The sequence below is a fragment of the Sinohyriopsis cumingii genome, chromosome 7, assembly GCF_028554795.1.
Source record: "Sinohyriopsis cumingii isolate HCF-2022 chromosome 7, ASM2855479v2, whole genome shotgun sequence".
In the NCBI taxonomy this organism is placed as follows: domain Eukaryota; kingdom Metazoa; phylum Mollusca; class Bivalvia; order Unionida; family Unionidae; genus Sinohyriopsis; species Sinohyriopsis cumingii.
The window spans coordinates 111,855,599-111,878,935 of NC_142967.1; the positions used below are offsets into that span (position 1 = coordinate 111,855,599).

Below are 23,337 nucleotides of genomic sequence, written 5' to 3' on the forward strand. Positions count from 1 at the left end.
CTATCAAGCAAATATATTGCTTCACAAATAATTTATTGTGCTACCTTCAAAATCAGGACTGTACATTTTATCTGCATGATATAAAAAATTAAAGAGCTGAATACAAGATCAAATATCGTACTAACCTAGCAACTGCCTTTTCGTTGCTTTCATTTATTATTTCTGCAAAGAGAAGCGATTTTAGAAAATATGCTATTTTCATGGCACCAGATCTTCTAAGTTTGCTTAAAACTAATATAGATCTAAAGATAAGAGGTATGACTGATTTTGATCGAAATTTAAAGACAATTTTTAATTATACATCTGTACTGCATCATTGAAATTAGAAACGCTTCCTGCCATGAATAAATATGAAGCGAGCAGATTCGTTGTTAGCAGCACGTTAGTGTGAAAATGTGAAATGAGTAGTCGGGTCAAGTTCATTGAAAATTCGGATTATTTAAAAGTTGCAAATCAGTCTGCATTTGATATAATGTATACTTGGAAATTACGTTGTACATATGTTGTCAATATATATGAAAGTGGGGTACAAAATAATGACTTCCATGTCTCTCTATATCTAAAAAATATTGCTTTTGAAAATAAATAATGCACAATTATATTTAAAAGGCAGGACTGACACACCTTGGGGTTCAACGTAGGAATATACCTCGGCATTGCTACTTGTTGGACTATCATACACATTGCAAGTGATATCGTTCTCAGAAGATTGAGGAATCGGTCTTCCAGCTTCAGGCCTATATTTTGTGTGTGATATAAAAGAAAAAGAAAAACACAGTAATTTACTTCCGATCCCATAGTTGATAAGTCACACATTAATATCAAATAAATAATTTCAGATATAAAAAGTTAACACCAAATACTATTTCCAAATTTAAGAGCAAAAAGTTTGACAAAAATCATTTTTAAAATTTATCTGATACAAAAATTAAACAGTCTCTCAATAAAAGGGATAAGTATACAAATGTATACAACTGACATACAAATGGAGAAAAATTACAGCCTGAGCGTTTTGTTTGTACACAAATAATTTCCACAATTACTGCAAAACGTTTGTTTTGCATATCTTGTACACAAAATGAAAGGTACAAGTAATGTCGGTAGAAGTTTATACAAACTGAATATTAATTGTTAAAGTAGCCAGCTTTGGAGCAGGATTTCAATGAAAAACGTGTGAAAGGACAGAAGTGAAAGAAACTGAACCTTATGTTTAGAAATATTCATGTCATTCTCAAGTACCGTATCATTGTACTATAACATAATCATTTAGGATATTTCCCCAAAAATATCAGTGCACATCTGAGATATTACGATGCAAGTGCTGGATAAATAACAAAGAAAATTTGGAAGCAAATATCATAAGCACAAAAACTTACTTTCGAAATTTAGATTACAGTAACATGGAGTTAAAACTAAAAAGTAAATACACATCTTGCCAAAACGTTGTACAACAAAGATATTATGCATGACAAAAAGGAAACTTATTATAACTCCGCAAGTAGGTATAATAGTACGATTAAGAGTAGCATAAAAACAATTTTGCAGTTATGTTATTAATCTAGGCTGAAAATTTCTATAGTATTCGCACACCCTCACGTTTCATTTTGCATCTCTATCGATTTTAGAAACAGAAAGCATTGTCTATATAAACATTCAAAAAATTGCAATTTGATTCATCAATTTATAATTTATATGATTGTCACCAGGTGGTCCCATATGCTTTCAAAACGGAGTCGAATAAAATCATGGCTATTGACCGACCACTCGGGTTAAATTATCAACAAATTCTTGTATTTTCTTCAAACCCTTTTGAATCAAAATATGAAATATATTTGGGCGTTAGGTCTGCATTTACCTTAACATACTAAGTCATGCAGTCGCATTGGTGAAATCTAATCACTTCATGGATCTTGAGGACACGCATAACCAATCGCATGTACCACTGCAGTGCAGGTTTCCCACGTACAGTAAATGGTTGTCTGGTCCAATGATATGATACTAGTTTAGAGCCTTCTGTGTATTTACGGAAGGGACTCATCAATGATCGAGCGCGGGTATGGGTACGACCAAGAATGGGATACCGAGACCGCTTCCGGGTTAACCGGATACAAATTGTGTGCCTCATTTATATACTCGGAATATTTCAGATTCACTTAAAAGAAGTATTCGTGGTCGCCGTGGATGTTGTGATCCTGGACGTCCTTTTGCAGATTGTTGTGCGCAGGATCATTCCACTGAAATTCACCAACTGGATGAAGCTGCATGACGACTCTTTCTCAAGGGTTATTGGTATGGAGATAAATGTTGCAACGGTAACGTTCAGCGGTGTTGTATCCTTTCACGTTGGGTAAACCATAAATGGCCGCGATTGGATATTTAGCAGCCTGCAATAGACGCGCAACATCATACTGACGTATAAAAATTATAGTAGAGTGCAATTCGTGGGTCTCTGTGTTTAGTGTTTTTCTATTTAATGGTTATGATTTAAAAGATGTTTAGCTTTGGTACTTTTAGCGTTTGTTCAGTGTAATGTGATGACTTATGTTGTCTATTTATACATGGAAGGGCTGTGAACGCTGGTACCATAACCGATAGGCTGGCAGCATATATCTGATAGGACTGGCAACGTTGAAGCCATATGGCTGACATAGTTGTGTAGTGTGGCACCATATTGATGATTGACAGGGAATTGTATAAATCTAACGTTTTATTAAATATGCGTACTCGGGTTTCGTTTTTTGTGTACAATGTTACTCGAAGGTGATATTTATATATCGCATAGTATTTCGAAACAATGAGTTTGATTCAACCTAAGCTGCACGAAGAAGTGCTTATGATGGGAAACCAATATTCTTCAAGCGCACAGACGATGGATGGCTACATAGTTGGCGTATAAATTACCTCACCGTATGGCAAAACGACACAGTACGAGGAAGTCTTTTCAGTGAGCAGTCTATTTTAACGACTCACGATCTCCAGCTGTAGAGGTATGTGCATTATATATTAGATTCATATTGGTATTATAGGATATAAGCATTGTACTACCATGTTGATTTTGTATGTTTGGTAACTGAATCGTTTCGTGTATTGCAATGTTATAGTTTATTTCCTAATTTACTTCTATGTGATTTAACTTAAAAATTTATATTTGCAATGACGTTGCAATTAATTAAGGGTCTTTCAGTACTATAAGATTTTTATCAGACAAAGATTTACTTTTACACCTGTTTATCGCTTTATATAGTTGTCCCGATAACATCATTTGTATGAAAGAATTAACTCAAGTTTACAGTCCATAATCCCTGTACGAGTTATTATACATGCTAGTGTCATTTGTTGTAAACGGATTTGGATATATTTTCAGCTTATTGATTGTCTGAACAGTGATTGACTGATGGTTGATTGACTGGTGGCCAAGTGTTGTATTGGCAGAGTGACGGAGTGATTTGCTGTATATCCACATATGTACTGGATTGTAGGTGTCTTTTAGCCTTGTCTAATTTGGGTTATGTTATGCCTAGTTTTCTGCTGACGGAGATAACATTTTATTATTTGAGTAAAACTTATAATATTTCATAAATTTCACTATTTGTGTGGAACGCAACATTGTTACTACTTGCGTAAAGCATATCATATTTCATTGAAAGATATAATTTATTGTCATTTGTGTGAATGTGGTCAATGTCTACGTAAGTTGTTTGAGTTGATTGTGTGAAATCATGTTGAATCGTAAATCTGTATATTGTTTAAATTTCGTTTCTTCTATTGCATTACACTACCATGTTCGTGTATGTTATGTTAATTGTCCATCATTTGGATCATGCGTACGCACGAAATGTTCATAATCGTTTCCACTGAATCATTCATAAATAAACACCATATATTTTTGTTACCATCCTTGATGTTTCTACGTTATAAACCGACCCCAACCCGGTTATCTTGTTAAACTGGTGTCGTAGCCTGACTGTAGTGTGGCAGCGTTGATATTGTTATAACCGTTTAAATAAAAATTTGGCAGCTTATATGTCGAATGTCGCAGCGTATCTGACCGTTTGGCAGATTAGCTGGCAATGACGCAGCATAATTTGTGACAGTGAAATTTCGTTGATGGATATGAATTCCGGATTTGCATGGTTATATGAACCACACCTATTTCCATAAAGCATGTGATTTGCATGTTTATATGAACCACGCCTATTTCCTTCAAGCATGTGGCTGAAAAAGCCATAGTCACTGTATGTTACATAATTAAATGAACCACATTTATAGTGTTTATATCTGATATGAATTGTGTAGATTTATTTATTCAGTATAGCTGCATTATACCATTTGACGAGTGGTTGTTTTATTCGCATGTTTATGAATCTTATGTATATTGAAATGTTAGTGACAAAAGTTAATAATTATTAAAATCTACGTGTTTATTTATGGTTATATATTATTTTTTCATTGCATAAGCTTCCTTTCATTCTCACATTTTGTTTTCGGTGTATGCATTCAATCCCAACTGCATTCGGTCTCAGTTGTGTTAAAATGGTGCAGGAAGTGTGATTTTTAGATTGAGGGAATTACTGATATCCTGCTTCAAGACGTACATACATATAGGTGTGCATTTTTTTTTCTTTTCTGCGTGCATGTGTCTTTAAATATTCTTTTGTATTTTGTTTCACTTGCCTCGATGACGAAGAAACAGTTGATAATTGCTACTTTTACTTCCGTCAATGCCATTTGTATTAAGGTCAGTTTTGATTAGACTGCCTTATTAGCTATTTCTTTCATAATTTAAGGTCTTAACTGACTGTGTCACACAGTTGGGATACGAGGGTGAAAATCTAATAAAAAATATCCAGAAAGAGCAATTCAAGGAAGAATGAAAGCACAAAGGTAAGGGAATTAGTGGTGAAAGCATAGGAAATGAGAATAGAATTAGAAAAGTGGGCCTGAATGGAGATTACAGTGGCCGAAGAAAGAAATATGGAAAGCGATTATGATAAATAAGCTGAATTATTACCCGCTAGAAATGACATTACACTGGCTCTAACAAATTAAAGAGTCCCAAAACACCCTTTTCAAGATCAAAAAGATAAGATGGGTAGAAATATCCATCGGTTTCATCGATATGCCGATAATCGTAAGTGGAGACCAGACGATTTGTGTCTGCATCTCAGTAGCTAATTAAAAGTAAAGCTCTGGATGCATATTCGCGACTTCCTAGATGTGTTGTGTTTGATTAGGACTCTGTGAAGGAAGCACTACAGAGAAGTCATGAACTGACCGAACACGGGTTTCGTAAAATGTTGAGGTTAAGCATACCAGAAAGTGGAGAAACCTTAGACCAGTGTGTCTCAAGAATAGCGAATTTATTCCAACGATGGATTGAATTCAGGAACGTGTTGAAAACGTTTGAAGAATTGACAACGTTCTAGCTCAGAGATAGTTAAGTACTGCTGGTTGGGAAATGAATCAGATTTTGAAATAGAAAGTCTTAGCAAACATTCAAAGGCATTGTTAAGCACGTTGATTACTTTGCTTAGCTTATGGTAGAATCCAGAACTTGGTTTCAAACGTTTATAAGTCTGGAAACCAGTCTAGTTGACGGACGCCTAGATAATTATTTCCATCGACTCAGGTAAGTAGGTCGGGCGAGGATACAGGACGTATTGGCAAACAGTGTTATGCCTTTAATGATGAAGGTCGCATACAGGCAAAGTGTCCTAATAGGAAGAGTAATATACACAACTTAGTCTTGGCTCCAGAGACTCATAGTAGCAGGTGCACCAGCGCTATAGATTTCGACTATGGTATCCAATCACTTGTTTACGTATATTATCCCTAAAGACTGGGTACCAGCAGCGAGAGGTAATATGAACGATCAAGATGTCGCTGTATTACGTGACAATGGTTGTACGGGTGTGAAGTCTCGTAAAAGAGAATCAAATGCTCGTGTAGGTGTCTCCCTGTATGCTTACTGCATGCTGTCCATCAAGCATCTCACTATTGCGCCATACCACTCTGTGTGCAATGGTCTGTTGGAGAACTGCAGTGATACCCTGAAAGACTTAGATCGTTCATTGGACGTGGTTCTGTTTGTGTATCATGAAGTAACGCAAGAAAGATTGGGGTTCTCGCCCTTTGAAAATTGTTTTAAGGGAGTATTATTCGAAGCCGTATGCGAATCCTTCGCGAACAATGGACAAACGAAGTTACCATCGAGGATGTTAAAACTACTTACCAGTACGTGCTGGACTTGCGCAAGACGTTTGAGAGCACTTGTCAGATGACATATGAGGAATTTAAAAGATCGTGGCTTAAGTATTCCAAGAACTACAATTGCAGAGCGAGGAATAGAAATTCCGTAGTAGGAGACGGGTTAGTTATTATTTCCACTGGTACGAACAAGTTGTCAGTTCAGTGTAAAGGTCCATACGAAGATAAGTAGATTAAATATGAAATAAACAATACGATTGACATGACTGAATATATCTAGCTAATATGCTTACGCATTACGTTAACAAATACATAGACAAGGTAGAAAACGGGAAATTAACGTTGTTTGTACTGTGTTATGTTAAATACATACACCATGTGGTAGTTTCATATCAATTGACGAGTGGTTTTTCACATGTTTTTTAATCTTATGTCTATTGAATTTTTAGTGGGCAAACGTAAATCATTGCTAGGGTCTACGTGTTCGATTGTCGTATATTTATATTTAAATTACATAAGCTCTCTATTATTCTAATATATTGTCTTTGCTGTTTTCACTCGATCCAAAATCCATTCGGCTTTAGTCCTGTTATAACAATGGATAGTAAATATACTCACGCGGTATCTGAGTAACACACGGCCGTACATACGTTTGTACTAGTACGTGTGCATTGTACTTGCATTTGTAATAGTCATGTTAACAATCTAAGATAACTGACAAGTTATCATTGCTATTTTGTAAGCTACTATTCTAGATTGTAAATTCGACAACTTTCATGAGTTTGTTTGTATGCACAAAGTCAACGAGGCTAGAATTCTTTAATCTAGGTATTAATACAAAATGTAGAACCGCTATCAATATATTACTAACTTAGAGCCTTCTACAAGAGGAAAAAGTTGCCAGAAATTTTAGAATTTAGTACACAAGTAAAAGTTTAGTCTTCTTTAGTATGCGTGATGTATTTAGTAAAAGATGTTTATTTAATAATTCCCGAGCATTTTGCAGACAAACATGGCTGTATTATAAATAGCGAAAATAGGAAAGAAGTTATGAATCGTCGATTTAAAATATTTAATGAATGAATCAGCGAATTAACATTTCCAGGTACTAAAGGGCAGATGTGCCGCCTTATTTTAGTATTAGTAAAAAGTCTAGATAAAATATCAGCAAAGTTCTTGAACTGTAAATATCGAGAGCATGGCTAAACATGATGGAATGAATTGTAACCAATTTAAAGCTTACATTAGAGTTATTAAAATTGCAGAGAAACATTGAAGTGGATTGACTTTATACATAAGCCATATTTCGATAAATGGTGACTACGACTTGCAAATCCAATAACTATCACTTTTCCAGTCTAAAACAGAAAGTTTAAATATCAACATGTGGGTCTTTTGGACTAACTGGCAGACATATACTATTGCAGGGATAAAATATAATTTACCATAACCTGGTTATTAAGGAAAATAATATTTTAATGCCTTATCAATAGAATATACATAAATTACATAACAGTATGAAGTGAAAGAATTGATCTGTATCAAAATTACATTTAAAATTGGCAGTTTCCTTATTACGAGAAATAACTTAATGCATTCGTTACGAGAAATAGCTCAATACATTCTGTATGTGGAAATTTAAACCACACTGCTATAATTTAATAAATAAAAAACTAGCATATTATCAATGTTTAAAACAAATATCGATAATAAAAAGAACCAAGAATTTACGAAATGTTAACTAAAATACTTGCGGATACTGAAAATTATAGTGTTTGATTACCAAAAACATACGAAGAATATCGGTAATACTTTTAGAACAAAAAAGGAATTAAATCAACCAAAAGCGATTATATAGCTATATATCTAAGGAAACTACACTGTATTCTTCATATCAGTTTTTTTACTCTCACAGTGTACAGTGTTATAACTATGTGGTCTTAAACTAAGTTACAAAAACGTAAAGCCAGAACGTTTATTAAACTTCATCAGGCAATGTATTTCCGGACAATCCAATGTGATAATATTAAAAAGAATTTATTGTGAATTAATTCGCGATTCTTAAAAGTTATATCATCAGTCCAAACATGTAGACTGTTCTGAATATATTCCAGTGGTGATCCAAACCAAATCGAGTGGTGAATGTGCGGATGTGCCTATAGCCTTGAATAAGCCAATGTGCCACATCATGATGTATAACAGTGACATAATCTTGAATGTCTTTGATTAAATTTACATTAGTCCCAAAGCAATGATTTAGTCCAAATGACAATAATTTCCAAATAAATGACTCCTATCAAATTTAATTTAAACACAACTACCAATGATTTTAGAGATGTAACTCAAAGTTGGGATGAATAATCTTTTTGAATTCAGCCTTGTATACATCCCCATCTGTCGCAATAATATTTTCGGAAATAAACTATATGATCGTAATAGAAAATGACCTCAAACTGTAAACAAAATCATTTCTTTAATCTTCTAAGGTAGTACCATAACGACAAACCCCCAAAACATGGCGACGACTGAGAGTGACCACAATCGATAATCCATTTTAGAACGTGAGGCTAACAAATGTTATCTTAAACCAAGCAATGTTGACTTATTAATTATCCAAAGGTCCATCCGAGGCTTGTACGTAGCCTGGGTACTATCCATGAAAGAGGGACCAACTGACAAAATATGGCATCGACCTTGAAAGGGACCCTCACCTATCAAGTCTCCATTTTGCAAACTGGGGGCTAAATTTTTTTTTTAAAATGTCAATGGTCACATCCTGGCCAAATGTTTATTTTTAAATACCTTCCTTTGGATTTTCATGCATCATGAATAGACAGTAAGCACTGGCCAGTTTAGTTTATCGCCAGTTTATGGGGTCCATTCACTGGGTACCCTACAACACTGTTGTAGTTTTATAATAATAGTTGATACTCATGTAGCTAAATTAGCTAGAAAAAGACTTAATGCAATGAAGAAATATATTCCAGTTCGTGATTATGTAAAACAGGACTTACAACAACGTTAGATAGCTCATGTGTAATTTACATAGGGTACAGAACAGCGATTGGAACCAGTTGTTGAACCAAGCAAAAATTGTTTTTCAGCAACTGAGTTTATACAGAAAACTCTTGAAACATTATCTAATAATATTGCTGGCCGCCTTCCACCCCCTCCACCACCCCAAGTTCAACCCTATCCACCACCTGATGTTCAATCGCCACGCCAAGTTCAACCCCCTCCACCACCATCAAAAGTCAAAACAAGATAATATAAAAATTTACTACAGAAGGTATTAAAGTCACCAGGGATGCAAAGCAGTTATTTAATATTGCCGTGTTTGTATTGCATAAATAAGAAAAATATGTAAAACCCGAATTTGTTACCAATCTATGAATTATTGATTGGGTTAGAGACGTATATAGCGTTTATAATCAGATTCAGAGGATTGAAACTAACGAAGAACAAAAAGAGATTGAAATCTTTAACCGAACAGTAGAGGAATATGCAGCAAAAATAGAACAGGAAATGGGGGTAAAAATTGAAAAAAAATTTAGAGCCAACTTGAAAAAGTAGGTAAAGAAAGGAGAAAATCAGGTGTTCAAACTATATCTGAAAAATGACGGCGAAATAAGGAGCCATAGCCGTGCGCTGAAACCACAACCAGATCCGCAAGGCAAACAAACTGAAGGAGCAGTAAAAGGCAAACATCGCTGGTAATTCAAAATAAACTTTGTCCAAAAGCCATCCTGATGTCGATCGACTGGAAATTTTGACTGATGGAAGAAGAGAAAGGAATAATTCTCAAGAAATCATCAATGAAGCAGTTACTATTTGTCAGCGTTGACTTTCCGGTGATGTCATGGACAGAAGCATTTATCGGGAACATACCGATGAAATTATCAACGATTACTACATTGACTGAACAATTATATCTGCGATAACAAAATTAGACGATTATATACAACACTCAAGTTGGACATGAAAACGTCATGGTGATACATCCACGATTACCAGTTTATAAATCGATATATGGAGATGGACTCGGCTATTTTAATCAAGTTTTATTTAGAACGATAGCCCCAAAAGCTACCAAGATCGCATAACAATTAGGCATGCAAGTCGTCAATATTGACCGTGATAAGTGTATTGGCGCTGTTGGTGATGTTATTGGTAAAGCATTCTCGGCGATCAAAGACAGATTAGCACGACGAAATCCACAGCTGGTAAAACTACTCCACATCGAAGTGATGTCAGCAAGTGACAGCCGAGATGGAAAAAAATATAATCGCAAACCTAATAGCAGATTGTCGTCTGACATATAGTCGTTGGTGATATTGATCGGTGTAAGAACATCGTTTTAGACAGCAACGAATACAATATAAATGATCAAGTCTGTATCTGATCCCGAATGCACCAATTCTCATGGATGAGTCTATGCGTGATTATCAGTATTATTTTCATGAAGCTAGAGATCCAAATCAAAATGGACAAATCGAACTAAAGTCCAAGATGCATCTAGGTATTTTAAAGTTTAGCATAGACTTTTGTGAAATAACAATAATCCATACGCTGCAGATCACAACTTTGGATTTTTTAATGATGGTATTATAGCGTTATTTATACATATGATTGATAATGGACAAATCGAAGTATGTCACAACGACATAAATTTTGCTACGATGATACTTGATCTTGTAATATATTCCGATGATTATTCAAGGTATGCTGGTTATTCAATGACGTCCTCAAAGGATATAACTGACCATCCTAACCATGCACATCATGACATAAGATGACCAACACACATAGGCGGCGATGCTGACGTCGACATAAACCCTGTAGTCAATGGCGGCAATCAAGAATCTAACCTGGGATTTGCAGCAGGACGATATCAAATTGATGATCTGGGTAGATTCAGCTGTGTGATACCACTGTCAAACATCTTCAGATTCTGCTGACATATTGAAATATGTATCTTTGGGGGTGAGTTATTATACAATCGGACAAAACAATGTTCTTAAAGGTACTGAGGACAAATAAGTCATTTATGCGCCCGTTGAAAACATGCAAGTGTTTTCCAAACATGTAATTAGATCATTCTGTATATTATAAAGTCATATCATCGCGTCACTATTACTATAACACCAGGTCAGAACAAACAGCTGCAATCGGCATTTAAAAAAAAAAAAAATTGGTGCAAAAATATCTCTGAAATTAACGGCGCTGCAGGACCCAAATAAATTATCGCTGACGAACGCGATCAGTGATACAGCAAAGACCGGCGGTACATTTACACTCGGTGATGTTGGAACAGCTGCCAGTATGCAACTATAAAAGCAGCAGGACACGGTCTAATGACCTATAAAAAGGGACAGGGTCTAAGATTACAATCCTTGACGGGGTCAAAGATTGTGTCAGTTCCCATTAATCCTGTTTATTTACAATGTCGTAATGCATCGTTGTCATGAATACGTTTTCGTCTTACCAACCAAGACGGTAATGTATTGAACACGCGAGATGTGGAATTTCAGTTTGAATGTACGTGATAGACCATAAAGGCCCAACCTCAAAGGCCAAAAATAAATAGCGCATTCCATCACTAATAACCAAAAATAGCACAAGACATTTTGCCGTTAATGTTTCTGGGTACCAGTGACGTTTATATTCCTCCTTGGCGGATTCGGACACAAGATTGTTTTCAGCACATTTAGCACATATAGCTACTTGAATTTCATACTGTCGAGACAACTCTGATCGCATTTTGTTAATGGCGCTCACCAGTGGAACAAATTTAGTTATCTCATGTTCTTCGTGTAAATCCGCCAATGATAGTCCATTTAGAGTTGAATTATATATATATATATATATATATATATATATATATATATATATATATATATATATATATATATATATATATATATATATATTCTGGCTCTAGTGTATATCTACTGTTACGTATATTCAATTTAATTGTTTGTTTGTTCATTTTTTTAATTCATTAGCTGCTTTTGTAATGTAACACTGTATGATGGACTTGACCTCGTCCAAAACTGAGTTCATTTCTGCTTGACCTGACTGCCTGTTTTCTTTCTGTGTGTAAACAACTATTACATAGCTAAATAATGTATTTGCGTAATAGCAGGAATATTATTAATAGAAGAACCACGTTCATTAGGGTCTATGCTTCGGAAGTTCCTAAGTGTAATCCAGGTTTTGGTTATGATTCTGTAAAAATCAAAATAATTCTATCAGGTTATTTTCCATTACCTATTTTTTTATTTTAGAAAAGCTAACTGTGACCCGAGGTCAAGTAGAGAACTATATAATATTGTCATTGTGAGGACAAAGCCTTTCGTGCTTTAACATCAAGCACTTTTACGTTGTATATAATATGCTGTGACCAGTATTTAGTACGGGCTGGAATCATTTTCCTCAAATTATTGAATTCAAGTGATTATTTCCTCTGTAAATACAAAGGTGCTCTGATAAAATTCTTAGAGAAATTCACTGGAATTTATAGCAAATTCAACCTTGGAATTATAAAAGTGTCATTGAACAAAAGACTGTTCATACATCAACATTCTATAATCCACCACAGATACATCATTCCCTTTAGTTGTTTGATTTACTATGGACTTCAAATTGTTACGACTTATTGCTGTAATTCTTGGTTTATTTTGAGATTTAATCCGCAATACCGTAAGTTCTTTTCTCTCAATTCCACTTTGTATTCTAAGGAAATAAATTATATTTGTTAACTTTTACAAAGCTTGTTGTCCTTCACTCTTTTCTGCTAGTTATTTTATGAGCTTAGATTCATAACATTACCTGTTCCCGTTGCTGCTTTATCATCTGTAAATCATAGGTTGATTTTTTCAACATCAAGTTGAACTGCAAGACCATCTTTTTGTAACTGCTCGGTCTCAGAGATAATCTCCTTAATAATGTCCTGGTTCATTATACAGTTTGTACATTTCTTTAATAATACATTTATCTTGTCAGATTCAATAGCGTTTTGCTAGATTGTGGAAACTTATTCTGATGAATCATTGCAGGGTTTTCAGAGCATGTGCAGAAACGTTTTCAAACTTATGTATGTCCATGTCACCGGTACACCAGGTCTGATAAAATTTGCTGAAGCGTATGTGTGTCAAAAACCTTTAAAAATAACCAGAACCATACAGATATCTCTGATCACTTTGGGGATATGAGTGTACCACTATGTAACGTAAATGACATCTCTGTTTTTATGTTTGCCGTGAAAATATTCTGGATGGATTTGTGTTTGACAAGCGTACCATCATCATAATTCAAAAGATTGTTTATATCCCCATTAAATACGCAATGGACGTCGCTTTATCGATGTCAGTGATAAATTCAATAGCGTCGTTGTTTTCAAACCCGCTGTCAATAACTGAATTCGTTAAGAACATCATATCATGGTTGGTCATACACAGACGGAGCTACCAAATAAAGTTTATCCCATTTGAGTCACCTCTATATCAGGTTGAGAAATAACTGAGGTTTACCAGACCAAGACCGACCAAGACCGACCAATTATAACAGCTCGAATGTAATTTGGTAACAATAGATCATGCTTGACCTGCGTCGAAAAGTCAATCACTTTCCTAATGTACAAGTATATTATTTTTTATAGTCATGAGCTTATAATGCGTTCGATGCAAGACGGTACCGGATACAACCGGATAAATCACAAGCACGTTGAAACATAACACACGTGCGCTTTAAGGTAAGTGTGTGAGATACGTATACAAATATAAGTTTGTGGCATCGGATCGCTGTGCGATCCATGGCGGTGACATCGCTTCGACTCTTGGAAAATTACCAGGAACGCCAAGGACGAAGTACCCAGGGAACAACATCGTCCGGGATATAATTATAGTGGTCCTGGAACCCGACTTGTCATTAGACTTGACGAAACAATTCAACGAAAACCAGATACATTTCTTGTAAATAAGATTGATCAAGTGTGTCATGCTCATGATGCTGCTTATAAAAACAAAGATCTGCAGCGAAGAAATGTCCCAGACGTCAAGTTGATTCACAACTTGAAGTCGATAAATAATAAAAGCATACGAGAATCATTCGCTAAGATCGGCGATGCGTGGTAAACTAGAGGTAGGTGCGGGTCAATGAATTGTCCAATAATTACATAATGTATTATAGTCCAAGAGGATATTGGAAAGGTACAGCAGGGATTAGAATACTCGCTGATTCAGCAGGTGTCCCACGTGCTCTTGCAGCTGATTGGTTGTCATGACAGGCAGAATGGGAAATTGATGTACCACGTCCCGAAACAATGGACAATATGGTGTCAGCACTAACAAGGAAGTTCATCAGGCAGCTATCATGTTTTCTGACATGATGTCCTTGGCACATCACATAGACGGTGCACATACAAATACGTGCTGACGATCGCCAATGTTGCAAGTGGATACAAAGAAGAACAACAGCTGTCGATTAAAACAGAACTGAAGTTTCAGTCGTGTTCGAGCGCATTTACCAGAGAGACTGCCAGAGTGACTGCCTGCACTGGTCACAGTTGCTACAGGTTAATCAGGGCTAAACAATTCTCAGGGCAGTAACAAAGCTGATGAAACAACATAACGTTAAAATCAGACGTGAACACACCGCCTAACAGGTAATCGTTGAGCGATTTCATCGAACAATTGCATAGCGATTGTTTGGACATCAATACCATCAGGAAGTACTGACCAAGGACAACAAAGGCACAACTCGAATTGCTATAAAACCCGTCGATGCAGTCGCGAAGCAACACATCCCGATTAAGCAGGTAATTTACAACCCAGAGACCAGTGCTGGGCAGCAACGTGACAGTCAGGTATTTATTTAAACCTGGTGAACTTTAGGGCTATGCGAAAAGAGCAACTGATCCCATCTGGAGTGTAATCACACATAAAATTTCCAGCGTGGTAAGATCTAATGTCCAGCATGTAATCCATATACTAGATTCAACAGCACCTCAACGTAGATTTGTCCGTGAACAATTACAGGCAATTATAGGTAATTCCTGAAAATACACAATTACCACCAGGATGGATTGGCGCTACCAAAGGAAGCCAGCGCCCTACGTCTGTTACATTCAAGACACGTCAGAGCGACATTTTCGCGTGTGTGGCCGAGACTGCTATTGATTCTTTCCACGGTAAATTTTACGTTGTTAGGAAAATATTGCCATAGCATTATTGTGATTATTTTGTCGCTGTTCTAGCGGCATCATAAATTCAACATCAAGATCAAGCTGACACTGCTTTTTTGTGTCTTCTCGCTATTTTTCTTAACCGCGGTGGTTGTTTGCGTAATTGATATAACAAGTGTTGTTGTTGGCAACTCCGTAACGCAGACATTTCTTCGCAGCTGATACATTTTGTGACTAGCCGTAAAGCCAGATAAAATAAATTTGACAAATCAATGCGATCATCTGCAATCCAAATATTGGTATCTGAGATTGTTGACCTCTGCGACGAATGAATTGTTATCGCATATCGTAGAGTCCACCATGATGGGTTTAGCGACATATGTACAGAATCTACTTGAATCTCGCCGATATCATTAAGAACCAGTTTTTGTTGTGTATCCGCTATATGAATGTCAACGTGTATATTTTGTCAACGGGTATATACAGGGCTATAACATAATGGAACCAGCAGCATTGGAATTTTTTTTCTTTGTGAAGCTCAAATGATTTTACAATGAAGTGAATCACGTACAATTTTCTTGGATGCGACTATCCAATTATTAGGTTGCCATGACTTCCAGAAATCAGACATGCGTGTCTCTGGACTTACGGTACGCAGTATTTTATAACGATTTTTTTTTCCAGCTGTAATCTGACTTGCGATTTCAACTGTCGTAATTTATAATCACGCGATCGATGGTCATATACTATTTTTTCGTAGTGGCTAACGTAATTTTTTAACCATTCATACGACGATTCTACTGTAAGCGGCAGAGGCTCTCCCTAATTGCGGTACACGATAATTGCCGTGTTTATCGTCGACAGCCATTTTTTAAACATCTTTCGATATGGTGCATATTTCGTCCCAGATGGTGATTTTAGGAATATATTTTTCACCCATCTGGGTGGGGTCCACGCGTTGCAACGCCATTGTAAGAAGCTGTGATACGTGACCGAACTCCCCGCTGTTTCATCACTCGGGCAATACGCTAAGTTGTCGTCAACACAATGTAAGAGTTGCTAAACAAATTTACTGCTCTTGTTGTTCTAATAGAACAACATGGACCATTAAGATAGACCGTGCTATGTCACTCGATTGGATCATTCACTGATGGTGACGATGATGGTTCTGATAATGTATCGTTTAAGTAATAGGCGCCTACTGGTTTGTCATAGGCAGATTCAGAATAATTACGTATTTGTTCACTCTTTATTCTCCAATTATCGCAACTAGCATCGTTTCTGCAAATATGTTTAGTATCACCATGAAGCCAGACAGATTGTGTGGCCTGTACGATATTATCGAGGAAGTTGCAAACAATGACGTTAAGATGTAACCACTATCTAACAAATAACGTAGCAGCACTATTGGAGCCCAAGATCGTTTAAACGGTGTAGTGCCTAAACAACGGCGGATACTGGATACGTGTCATTGTAAAATGGTTTGTCTATTCCGGTAAACGTGCCTGGTTTAGAAGTTTAATTTATTTAGACGACATCATTCCTTAACATGGTCGGGTTTATCACTAATAATTCAAGTTGGACCATCTTGGCTAACATATTGACAATAAATTTTATTCCAAATAGGTACTTTCTGTCCTCCACAAGATTATTAATAATAGTCGCTGCTCGTTTGTCGTTCATGGTGAAGACAACTAAAACACAATCGCCGTCTATCCTAAATGTAGAAGAAGAAACATGAGACGCACCATCTTGATGAAATTCAAGTTTGGTCATTCTGATAAATTCGTGTAATAGCAGCTCAAATGTGAACATTTTTTTTCACGTGGAAATCTGTGGAAGTCAAATATAATGGTGCATTGTGTACAGATAGTCATTTTTATTCTTGTTACAAACATTTGTCCCTGCTTTCTCGGGTTCGATCTTTGATAATGATTTTATCTCGTTTCGTAAATGCATTAAGTGCGATTTTTGATATTGGGAAAGCTTGTTTTATCCCGGTTAGACTAGAATACCTTTCTCTCAGCCGCTTGCCGCAATATGACTTTCTTCCAATTAGACAAAATAATATGCCATAATTATGGCAACGGAAAAGAATACTTGCAGGTAGCTGAAGATCAAATCAACAACTCCATGTGGAAATAACTCTTGGATATTATTAGTATTATTGTAGTCTTCTTTTTTTTACAATCCAGGTGTTTTTACTTGACCGAGCGGTGTTAGACCCTGGCGCGATTCCCGCTAGAAATCATAAGTTTACTCCAAATTTCCAAAGACTTCCATTCAATTTCAGATGTAAATTAGAAAGCCCGACGTGTCCGTTCTAGGCATAAATTTTACGCTAATCAATGCAAGACCACAGATCTCACAACTTGCCAAATATCTATCATCCGCACAAATGTGTTAGGTTTCCTTACCGTCAGCAGTTCACGCCGTAGAAACTATACAAACATCCCTTAACACAGGGAACTATTTTAATTGCGCCACCTGAGGCCAGTAAAACTATGGTTTCCAGCCACATTTCGCCAGAACTACATCAAATTTGCCACAATGCAACATAAAGGGTATCTGCTGAGTCCTTTTATATTTATTATTCTGTGTAATTTACCAGTTTTCTGCCGCAAATACTGCCACTGCAGTCACACCACCAATGTGCACCACTAGATTATAATAGGGACTATGGTAATCAAAGGACATTCATTCGGTTTGGACATGAATTCACTACTAGTGAATCACGGCATCATGAAAACTCCCTAACAGTTCATTCCATGTCTTTTGCTTCTAATAATGAGCTAAATATTTCGGGCTAAGGAATGTTTACGTTGCACCGAATTCCAATAATCAGACAAGTAATCACACAATTCTTATCTGCTGCAAAATGTATCTTAGTCATCCCACTTCAGTGCAGATATAACTTATTCAGGTCATTCAAAGTTGTTAAATCAGAAAATAACATTTCCTTATGTTTTGTAATGTAACGTAACTTTTTTCATTTACATTGAATTGCCGGAATTCCAATTCGACTCACAATTTAGACATCCCCAAGTCACGTGTCTGGCTGTGCATTTTTCGCAGGTAGAAATGTCTTCCCCTCTTCATGATCGAAGCCGTTTTGGGGGTCAGTTCCCACTGCCCCTTCACTGATAGGAACCAACCAACTACATACAAGCTTCGGATATGTCTTCGGATAATTAATAAGTCAAAATTGCTTGGCTAAAATTAGCATTTTGTAGCCTCAGATTCTAAAGTGGAGCATTAATTGCACTCCTCCCCAGTCGTCGCCACTTTTTTGGTGGGTCGATTGACCCCCTTCTGCTGCCAAGGTCATCATCAAAGCTTGGTCTTAAACACGAGGGCAAGTAAACAACCTGCTTATTACATAAAAACTTATTACCTTTCAGTTACAACGTCAAGTACACAGTAAAAATTAAATATTCTCATCCGATCAAGCGACTTTTGCCCAGCTTATCGCATCACTTTCTATTGTGTTTACCTGTGTAGATTTGATTTCTTCAAAGACCTTTTTGCTCCGTTCTAACTGGTACCGTATATAGATAAAGCTTTCATGAATTGTAGCGTAGATTTTGTAGTTTTACCTCTCTTTTTTCATTTACAAAGAAGTATATATATATATATATATATATATATATATATATATATATATATATATATATATATGCCGATTATCTTATCTTTCTTTCTTATTATTTTCTTTTCTATATAGTGATACTAAGCAGTGTTTTATATATTATTCTTTCAGGTCGTCAATCTATTATTCGTTTATGACGTATAACTAGTTTTGTTACCTCAGATTAATTTCGTTATTCTCGGCAGAGTGGTCTGAAAGTATAGCAATACAAAAAATTAAAATGTCGCCTACATGGAAATAAATAAGTGCATCTTTATATTGGTGAAGAATCTTCTATATTTTTATATACAGTTTTGACACGAATTCTAACTTAATAGCACCTTCAAATCAGAAATTAGTATCGTCTAAAATAATTGTGTCACTTTAGTGTACAAACAATTAATTTATTGGCGTACCGTGCATTTCAATATATGGATTTTCATCCTCCCGTATACTGTCATACTCTGCAGCCATTTCGTTGACCATACCTGTTGGAACCAATCTAAGTCCTTCGTATCTAACAAAGAAAGAGACGCAAATATTAGATTGATTACACACGTGGAAACAAAGCGATTCGAAAAGCACATAGAGATGAGTCAGATTTATAATTTAATTTTTAAGATGACATTGTGAATAATATTTAAGCAGATAATCGTTTAATTAGCCGAACTTACAGACCAGAAGAAGAAATTGTATGCACATCACCTTCACATATAACATACATTTGTTGATTTGGTTCTAACATTTTAACAAACTGGTCTTTAGGGAATATGATACATGATTATGGTTCATTGACTTTAGTCTCAAATGATGACCAAAATGTAAACGTATTATAATTGGATATTGTGAATTAGGCTTGTTTCAATGTACCAGTGTGTGCAGATGGCATGCCTGCTAGAAACCACAAATTGAAATGCCTCAGTAAACAATGGTCCTTCTAATGAAACTGTATGCAGCTTTCTCATACCTACTAATGTAAGCATCCATGACATAATTTTAGAACTCACATAGATCTTATGTACGCTTATTTCACAACAAAAGCGACACCAACGTCCTTTCTTAGTCCGAATTAGGAAATTTTTCGATGCGTATATAAATACAAATGCTGTGATACATATGGCCTATGTGTATACAAATGTAAATGATGTGCTACCTAGGACCATTGTGCATATAAATACAAGTGCTGTGTTACTTAGGGCCTATGTGTATATAAATGCAATGTTTGGCGCAACAAGAGACTGTGTGCATATACATACCAATGGTGTTTATATACATGTATATGCAGTGTTACAAACGGACTATGTGTATATAAATACTAATGCTGTGCTTAGTAGGGCCTGTTTGCATATACATACCAATGGTTTTTATATACATGTATATGCAGTGTTACAAACGAACTATGTGTACATAAATACTAATGTTGTGCTTAGTAGGGCCTGTTTGCATATACATACCAATTATGTGCTTCCTTGCGCATGTGTGTATGCAAATACCAATGCATTGCTTCCAAGGGCCTGCGCGTATCTAAATATAAATACTATTCAACTAGGGCATGTGTGCGTATGAATACAATGCTGTGCAACCAAGGGAATGTGGTATATGAATACCAGTGATGTGCTTCCATGTGTCTGTGTGTATATACATATAAATGATGTGCTACATAGGGCATGTGTGCATATAAATACAAATGATGTGATACCCAGGCCAATGTGCATATTAATACCAAAGATGTGCTATGCAGGAACTTGGTGCATACAAATACAAATGTTGTGCTACCTAGGGACTGTGTGAAAATAAATACAAAGTTTTGCTACCTACGGCTTGTGATCATGTAAATATCAATGATGTGCTACCAAGGGCCTGTGTGCATATAAATACCAATTATGTGCTACCTATGGACTTGGTGAATATAAATACCAATGATGTGCTACCTATGGACTGGGTGAATATAAATACCAATGATGTGCTACCTATGGACTGGGTGAATATAAATACCAGTGATGTGCTACCTATGGACTGGGTGAATATAAATACCAATGATGTGCTACCTATGGACTGGGTGAATATAAATACCAATGATGTGCTACCTATGGACTTGGTGAATATAAATACCAATGATGTGCTACCTATGGACTTGGTGAATATAAATACCAATTATGTGTTTGGGCCTGTGTTCATATATATGAGTATGAGTATATAATATAAATGCTGTGAAACCTAGACCCTATGTGCCTATACATACAAATGATGTGCTACCTATGGCGTGTGTGCATATAAATACAAATACCGTGTTTCCATGGGCCTTTGTGTATACAAATAATAATGCTGTGCTACTTAAGGACTGTGTGTAAATAAGTACCAATGTTGTGTTACCTAGGGCATGTGTGAATATAAATGCCAATGCTGTGCTACCTAAGATACTTAGTAAATATACCATTCCAATGATGTGCTAACTGGGGACTGTGTGAATATAAATACAAATACTGTCATACTTAGGGCATGGGTGCATACAAACACCAATGTTTTATTACCTAGGGCCTGTGACCATATAAATCCAAATGTTGTGCTACATATGGCAAGTGTGTGTATATAAATACCAATGATGTGCTACCTATATCCTATGTGTACATAAATGCAAATAGGCTGCTACCTAGAACCTTTGTCCGTATAAATGCAAATGCTGTGCTTCCTATGGCGTGTGTCAATATTAATAGAAATGATGTGATACCTAGTGCCTGTGTGTATATAAATACCAATGCTATGCTACCTATGCCTGTGTGTAAATAATTACCACTACTGTGCTTCCTCCTTCCTGTGTGTGTATAAACATATATGAATTGTTACTAAAAGACTATGTTTATATAAATACAAATGTTATGCAATCTAGGACCTTTTTGCATATAAATACAAATGATGTGCTACCTATTTCGTGTGTACATATATAAATACAACTTGCATGCTTCCTAGGCCTGTGTGCATATAAATAATAATGGTTTGCTTCCAAGGGCTTGTGTGTATACATATATAAATGTCATGTTCCATAGGGACTATGTGTATATACATAAAAATGCTGTGGTATATATTGCCTGTGTGCGTATACATATCAATGATATGCTACATAGGGCCTGTGTATATAGCAATGCCAATGCTGTGCTGCCTTGGTCCAAGGTTTATATCAATGCAAATACTGTGTTACCAAAGGCCTGTATCCATATAAATATTGTTTCTGTGTTACATAGGGCCTGTGTCCATATAGATACAAATGATGTGCTATCTACGAATATGTGATTAAAAATAATGTTGTGCTGCAGAGGGCCTACGTGCATATAAATACAAATGTTGTGCGCCCTTGGCCTGTTTGTTTGTAAATACCAATATTGTGCTTCCTAGAGCCTGTGTGTCTATACATATAAACGCTGTGCTACGAAGGGCCTGTGAGCATATAAATACAAATGCTGTGCTACCAATGCATGTGTGAATATAAATACAAATGTTGTGATACCCAGGTATATGTGCTCATAATTGCCAATAATATGCTACCTATGACATGTGTCCGTATAATTACCAACGCTGTGCTATCTAAGGCTTGAGGGCATATAAATACACATGATGTGCTACCTAGGGATTGTGTGAATATCAATACCAATGTTTAGCTACCTAGTTCCTTTGGGCATGTAAATACCAATGATCTGCTTCCTATGGACTGGGTGAATAGAAACACAAATCTCTGTGCTACCTAAGACCTGTGTGCATATACATACCAATAATGTGTTCGATAGTGCCTGTGTGCATATAAATACAAATGATGCTCTAGCTTGGGCCTATGTGCATATAAATATCATTGATGTGCTACCTAGGGACAGTGAGCATATATATACATGTGTATGTAAATACAATTGATGTGAAACCTAGGCCCTGTGTGCATATAAAAACACATGCTTTGCTACGTAGGGTCAGTGTGTATATAAGTACAAATGCCGTGCTGCCATGTGCCTGTTTGTATATAAATACCAATTTAATGCTACCTAGCGCCTGAGTGTATATGAATAAAAATGCTGTGACACCTAGGTCTGTGTGTATATCAATACAAATGCTGTGATATCAAGGGAATATGTGTATACAAATACGAATGATTGTTACCTAGGCCAATGTTTATACAAATAATAATGGTGCACAACGATGGCCTGTGTGTATAAAAATACGAATGTTGTGTTCTCTAGGGAATATGTGTATATATTCATGTGATATCTAGGAAATATGTGTATATAAATATAAATGCTGTAATACCTATGCATGTGTGCATATAAATACAAATGAT

General features: G+C 36.0%; 1 long non-coding RNA gene across 1 annotated transcript; it reads right to left on the reverse strand.

The window, feature by feature from the left end:
- Positions 1-21: 21 nt before the first annotated feature.
- On the reverse strand, positions 22-19,569 carry LOC149795939 (uncharacterized). The gene is made up of 4 exons (XR_016422045.1): positions 19,436-19,569; positions 19,198-19,231; positions 625-737; positions 22-71 (listed from the first exon to the last, which is right to left on the reverse strand). It is a non-coding gene; the product is annotated as an uncharacterized LOC149795939 (long non-coding RNA).
- Positions 19,570-23,337: the final 3,768 nt, after the last annotated feature.